We start from the raw sequence: 7,737 nt of genomic DNA on the forward strand, positions 1-7,737 counted from the left end.
AACAAGCAGCTTATCATCTGTGAAAGGGACCTTTGATCCTGGGCACTACCAACCTTAAGAGATATCAGACACAGTCTATTGTTTCTCTCTGCTCCCCAGGAGAAAGAAAAAGTTGTTACATGGTGATGTTGCAGAATTTCTGGCCCCAGGAGACTTCTGTAAACCAACTTTCATTCATTCATTCTATATTGGGTGGCTGCTATGTACCAGGGGTAAGTATAACGTAGAAAACAGACCCAATATAAACCCTCTTGGAGGCTATAACGTGATGGGAAAAAGAAACATTAAACTATAAAACACACAAATAAAACACACAATTGGAGTGGAGTGAACAAAGCTAGTAAAAATTAATACAGGGACTTCTTGGTGGTCCAGCAATTAAGACCCCATGCTTCCCACCGCTGGGGGCCCCAGTTAGATCCTCAGTCAGGGATATAAGATTCTAAAAGGCTTGTGATGCAAACCAAGAAGAAAAAAATTAGTACAGCTACACCTGCCCCTTCAGGGGAATATATAACACATGATTCATCTCTCGAAGATATATCTTTCTATGATCCTCTTCAGCTTATGTACATTAGTGACAAAGGAAGTCTTCCCTGAGAATTTAATCACATTCCATAAGAGTTTGGGATTTCAAAGCAGAATTCAAAATATGCTTTGAGCTGCTGAAGACGGAGCAGCTCTCATTTTTAGGTGGACACAGCTATGCTATTAAAGTTAGGTGTGGAACCAAGTTGGATGGGGATGGAGACCTAAACTGCTTAACATGAACAGGGAAGAAGGAATGAAAAATGAGGTGCTGGAGACCAGAGGGTATAGAAGGGAGCACAGAGAGTTATTGTTTAATGGGTACAGAATTCCTATTTTGAATGATGAAAACATTCTAAAAATAAATATAATAGGGACTTCTCTAGTGGTCCAGTGATTAAGACTCTGTGCTTCCACTCCAGGGGTCACAGGTTCAATCCCTGGTCAGGGAACTAAGATCCTGCATGTGTAGCTTGGCCAAAAAAATAGATACAATCATATGAGTGTACTTAATGCCACTAAATTGGACACTTCAAAATGGTTAAGGGCTTCCAGTTCAAGATAGTGAAGTAGAAGGACATGTGCTCATCTCCTTCTGCAAGAGGACCGAAATCTCAACTAGTTATGAACCACCAACAAGAGGATGCTGGAACCCACCAAAAAAGGATACACTATGTCCAAGGGCAAAGAAGAAGCTGAAACAAGATAGTAGGAGGGGCCCAACATGATAAAATAAAATCCCATACCAGCTGGGTGGATGACTTACAATCCGGAGAAGAGTGCTATCAAAGAAGTTCTCCCACTGATGTGAGCCTCATGTCAGCTTCCCAGCCTGGGGATCATGCAAAGGGACTGGGAATCCCCAGGGAATCTGACTTTGAAAGCCAGTGGGATTTGATTACAGAACTTTCAAAGAACTGGGGAAAACAAGAGACTACACTCTTGGAGGACACAAACAAAATCTTGTGTGTGCCAAGACCCAGGGCAACGGAGCAGTGACCTCACAGAAGACTGAACCAGACCTACCTGCTAGTGCTGGAGTGTCCCTTATGGAGATTTGGGTCAGCAGTGGCTTGCCATGGGGATGGAGGCACTGGCAACAGCAGTCCTGGAAGGGGCCCCTTGGTGTAAGTCCTCTAGGAGGTCACCATTAACCCTACCATAGAGCCCAGGGCTGGGCCCCTCAGGCCAAAGAATTAACAGGGAGGGAGCACAACCCCACCAATCAGCAGATAACTGGATTAAAGTTTTACTGAGAAGCAGCAGTTAGAACTAGACGTGTAACAACAGACCAGTTCCAAATTGGGAAAGGAATATGTCAAGGATGTATGCTGTCACCCTGCTTATTTAACTTATATGCAGAATATATCATGCGACATGCCAGGCTAGACGAAACACAAGCTAGAATCAAGACTGCCAGGAGAAATGTCAGTAACTTCAGATACCCAGATGACACTACTCTTCTGGCAGAAAGCGAAGAACTAAAGAGCCTCTTGATGAAAGTGAAAGAGGACAGTGAAAAAGTTGGCTTAAAACTCACCATTCAAAAAACTAAGATCATGGCATCCAATCCCATCACTTCATGGTAAATAGATGGGGAAACAATGGAAACAGTGAGAGGCTTGATTTTGGGGGGCTCCAAAATCACCGCAGATGGTGACTGCAGCCATGAAATTAAAAGACGCTTGCTCCTTGAAAGAAAAGCTATGACAAACTTAGTGTATTAAAAAGCAGAGACATTACTTTGCCAACAAAGGTCCATCTAGTCAAAGCTATGGTTTTTCCAATAGTCATGTATGAATGTGAGAGTTTGACTATAAAGAAAGCTGACCACTGAAGAATTGATGTTTTTGAACTGTGGTGTTGGAGAAGACTCTTGAGAGTCTCTTGGACTGCAAGGAGATCAAACTAGTCAATCCTAAAGGAAATCAACCTTGAATAGTCATTGGAAGGACTGATGCTGAAGCTGAAACTCCAAAACTTTGGCCACCTAATGTGAAGAACTGACTCACTGGAAAAGACTGATGCTGGGAAAGAATGAAGGCAGGAGGAGAAGGGGACCAACAGAAGATGAGATGGTTGGATGGCATCACCAACTCGATGGACATGAGTTTGAGAAAGCTTCGGGAGTTGGTGATGGACAGGGAAGCCTGGCATGCTGCAGTCTATGGTGTCGCAAAGAGTCAGATACGACTGAGCGACTGAACTGAGCACAGCCCTGCCCACCAGAGTAAGACCCAGTTTTTCCACCATCAGTCCCTCCCATCAGCAAGCTTATACAAGTCTCTTAGCCTCATCCAACAGAGGGCAGACAGAAGAAGCAAAAAGAACCACAATCCTGCAGCAGCTAGAAACAAAATCACATTACAGAAAGTTAATCAGGATGAAAAAGCAAAAGGTTTTGCCCCAGATCTTTGAAGGGACGAGATAAAACCCCAGAAAAACAACCAAATGAAGTGGAGATAGGCAGCCTTCCAGAAAAAGAATTCCAAATAATGATGGTGAAGATGATCCAGGATCTCAGAAAAAGAATGAAGGCAAAGATTGAAAAGATGCAAGAAATGTTTACCAAAGACCTGGAAGAACTAAAGAACAAACAGAGATGAACAGTACACTAGAAGGAATCAATGGCAGAATAACTGATGCAGAAGAACGGATAAATGACCTGGAGAACAGAATGGTGGAAATCACTGCTGCAGAACAGAATACAGAAAAAAAGAATGAAAAAAAATGAAGACAGCCTAAAAGACAAGAGGGACAAGAGGAAATGCACCAACATTCTCATTATAGGGGTCCCAGAAGGAGAAGAGAGAAAGGACTCCGGAAAATATTTGAAGAGATAATAGCTGAAAGGGTAAGGAAAATATGGGAAAGGAAATAGTCAACCAAGTCCAGGAAGCACAGAGAGTCCCAGGAAGGATAAACCCAAGAGGAACACACCAAGATACATAGTAATCAAAATGATAAAAATTAAAGACAAACAAATTATTAAAAGCAACAAAGGAAAAACAACAAATAACATAGGAGGAAACTCCCATAAGGTTATCAGCTGATTTCTCAACAGAAACTCTACAAGCCAGAAAGAAATGGCACAATATATTTAAGGTGATGAAAGGGAAGAACCTACAACCAGGAATAATCTACCAGCAACACCCTCCAGATTTGATGGAGAAATCAAAAACTTTCCAGACAAGCAAAAGTTAACAGAATTCAGAACCACCAAACCAGCTTTGCAATAAATGCTAAAGGAACTTCTCTAGGCAGGAAATACAAGAGAAGGCGAAGACCTACACAAAATAAACCCAAAACATTACGAAAATTGTAACAGGATCATACATATCAATAATTACCTTAACTGTAAATGGATTAAATGCACCATCCAATAGAGTAGACTAGCTGGGCAGATGCAGAGAAGGCAATGGCAACCCACTCCAGTACTCTTGCCTGGCAAATCCCATGGACGGAGGAGTCTGGTAGGCTGCAGTCCATGGGGTGGCGAAGAATCAGACATGACTGGGCAATTTCACTTTGACTTTTCACTTTCATGCACTGGAGAAGGAAATGGCAACCCACTCCAGTGTTCTTGCCTGGAGAATCCCAGGGACTGGGGAGCCTGGTGGGCTGCCATCTCTGGGGTCGCACAGAGTCATACACGACTAAAGCGACTTAGCAGCAGCAGCAGCAGGGCAGATGAGAGCATGTGTGTGTATGCACTTCCACTTACCACATCACTCAACCTAACCCCTCAAATCGTATGTAATTATTTTATATTGTTAGATTAATCATGTTTCCATTATGGCTTGCAATGTAATTCTTTTATTTCTTCTTTGGGTATTGACTGTGAAAACTGTCAATTACTATTTTTATTATGTACCTATTATTTGCTTAATATCATGATGGGATTCCCTGGTGGCTCAGACAGTAAAGAATCCACCTGCAACACAGGAGACCTGGGTCTGATCCCTGGGTTGAGAGATCCCCTGGAGGAGGGCATAGCAACTCACTCCAGTATCTTGCCTGGAGAATCCCCATGGACAGAGGAGTCTGGCGGGCTACATACAGTCCATGGGGTCGCAAAGAATCAGACGACTGAGTGATTAAGCACACAATATCATGATTAGTCAACAGAAAATAGGAGAATTATCTATCACTAAAACTACCATTTAATAGAAAACCTTGTAATTGCTTTTTAAAATCCAGATGCATACAGAATTATCTTGTAATTTTTTGAAAAATACAAATGCCCAGGTATCGCTATTTTTCTCCAAAGCTCCATATGTGTTTCTAAGGAGCATCCATGTTTAAAAACTGGACTCTATGATGATTTTTTTGCTTTTATCTCATTTCTTTCACTTTTTCTATTTCATATTCAGTGTTCCTATTTCATTCAGTTTGTTTTCCAATTTCTCCGTCTCTTTTTTTTTGTTGTTATTCTTTCTCAAGCCTTTATCAAGCATAGTAAAAAAGCTTTTGTATACATATGTATAGCATGTATAAGAGTATGGGGCTTCCCTTATAGCTCAGTTGGTAAAGAATCTGCCTGTAATGCAGGAGACCCTGGTTCGATTTCTGGGTCAGGAAGATCCACTGGAGAAGAGATAGGCTACCCACTCCAGTATTCTTAGGCTTCACTTGTGGCTCAGCTGGTAAAAAATCCGCCTGCAATGTGGGAGACCTGGGTTTGATCCCTGGATTGGGAAGACCCGCCCTGGAGAAGGGAAAGGCTACCCACTCCAGTATTCTGGCCTGGAGAATTCCATGGACTATGGGTCACAAAGAGTCGGACATGACTGAGCGACCTTCACTTTCTAATATATATATTTTTGAAAATTTATGAATTTTTGCCTAAAAAAATTATGACATTTTGATCCCACTTGACTAGGTATGAATAGAATGCTAGATTTTTAATTTATATTCACTCAAAACTTTGATATAGTTCCTAGTATTTTGGCATCTAGTATTACTGCTAAAATTCTAGAAAATTTATGATCTTAGTGATTTAAAGAAAAAAATTGAATCAGGCTTGAAACCTCGAATCCAATTCTGAGAATTGGATTAGAAATACTATGCTGTAAAAAAAAACAAACAAACAGGAAATTAATAAGTGATATAGTATTATTAACTATAGATTTTGTTCAAATTTCATAAAATTTTATGCTAGTGTCCATCATTTATTTGCATAACTTATTCAAGACTCCACACTATATTTAACTGCATTGAGCAGCTTTAGCTGCATGCAACAAATTCTGATAAATTCTCTTTTCATTTTCAATTTCATAAATTCTCTTTTCTTTTCTATTGCAAATATTCTCTAATTTTCCTTGTTATGGCTTCTTAGATATACCCATCATTTAAAAGTGGACATTCCCAAATACATGGGATTTTTTTTGTATTCTTAGCATTAATTTCTCATTTTGATAGTAATTTCTCATTTAAATGCTTTCCTCTCTGCAGTCATCCTCTGTGTTTTTTTCAGTCTAACGTTATTGAGACTTTCAATGGCTAAGTTGAAGAATCTCTCTTGGTAAATGTCACATTTCACTTAAAAATATGTGTTATTTTCAAATATTTTGATATTGACTTCTAACATAATTCCACAGTGATAAGAGAACAGATTCTGTATTTCTTTTTGATTCTATATGATTTTAATACCTTTAGACCATGAAAATTTTACACTTTGTTTTATATACCTGGATATTTTCCAGTATCTCCTAGTTTACAATCTATGGGAACTTAAATAGAATTTGTTTCCTCCTGTTGCATGAAGATTGTATAAATCTTCATTATGTTGTATTGGTTCACAGTGCATTTCAGGTCTACTATACCCTTCTACTTCTCTGTATATTCACTGTATTAATTTTTGAAAGTTTGATATTGAAACTCTAACTAAAAATCTTAATTTATCTACCTAAATAAAACAACTGTAATATACAGTGGAACCTTGTTCTGTATTTTCCAAGTCTCCTGTAAATATGTCATTATACTTTCACAATTTTAAAGAAATATAAATTTTTTTTAAATGGTTAAAATGTTCAATTTTATGTTATGTATATTTTATAATAAAAAAATGAAAAAAGTTTTCAGTAAATATAATAATAATAATAAAGCAGAAGGGAGCAGCTTGAAAGTTGATGGGAGGCCAAGGACAAGGGCTAACTAGGAGTGATAAGACCCCCTTACGGGTTATGGTCAAGAGAACCAGGAAACATGAGTGTCTAACACTAAATCTTAAGTTTTTTGCTTTGTCATTCTATAAGATAACCATCCACTATCCCCCAAAGTTTAGAAAAAGTCTGTTGTGCTCAAAAACCTGATTCTTTGGTGGTATCAAGGCAAAAAGCATGTATTCTGCACCTAAGCAAATATATCAGGGCAGGGAGAGGGAGAAGTCACATGCACTGAGACCCAAGTAAGATGGACAATGTCGCAGAAGATGAGGACAAGGACAAGTGACGCTCATGAGACACATATGATGTGCCAGGGCAATACTGAGTGTCCCACTTCAGGCAGGATGAAGGCTCAAGCAATTGTTACTGTTGTTCAGTCACTCAATCATGTCCAACTCTTTGCGACCCCATGGACTGCAGCACGCCAGGCTTCCCTGTCCTTCACCATCTCATGGAGTTTGCTCAAACTCATATCCATTGAGTTGGCGACGCCATGCAACCATCTCATCCTCTGTCTTCCCTAACTCCTACCTTCAATCTTTCCCAGCATCAAGGTCTTTTCTAGTGAGTTGGCTCTTTGCATCAGGTGGCCAAAGTATTGGAGCTTCAGCTTCAGCATCAGTCTTTCCAATGAATATTCAGGGTTGATTTCCTTTAGGATTGACTGGTTTGATCTGCTTGCTGTCGAATAGACTCTCAAGGGTCTTCTCCAACACAACAGCTCAAAAGCATCAATTCTTCAGTGCTCAGCCTTCTTTATGAGTCCAACTCTCATATCCATATATGACTACTGGAAAAACCAGTAGTTTTTGACTAGATGGACCTTTGCCGGCAAAGTAATGTCTCTACTTTTTAATAGGCTCTCTAGGTTTGTCATAGCTTTTCTTCCAAGGAGCAAGCATCTTTTAATTTCCTGGCTGCAGTCACCATCTGCAGTGATTTTGGAGCCCAAGAAAATAAAGTCTGTCACTGTTTCCATTGTTTCCCCATCTATTTGCCATGAAATGATTAGACAGGATGCCATGATCTTAATTTTTTGAAT

The sequence above is a fragment of the Bubalus kerabau genome, chromosome 13, assembly GCF_029407905.1.
Source record: "Bubalus kerabau isolate K-KA32 ecotype Philippines breed swamp buffalo chromosome 13, PCC_UOA_SB_1v2, whole genome shotgun sequence".
In the NCBI taxonomy this organism is placed as follows: domain Eukaryota; kingdom Metazoa; phylum Chordata; class Mammalia; order Artiodactyla; family Bovidae; genus Bubalus; species Bubalus kerabau.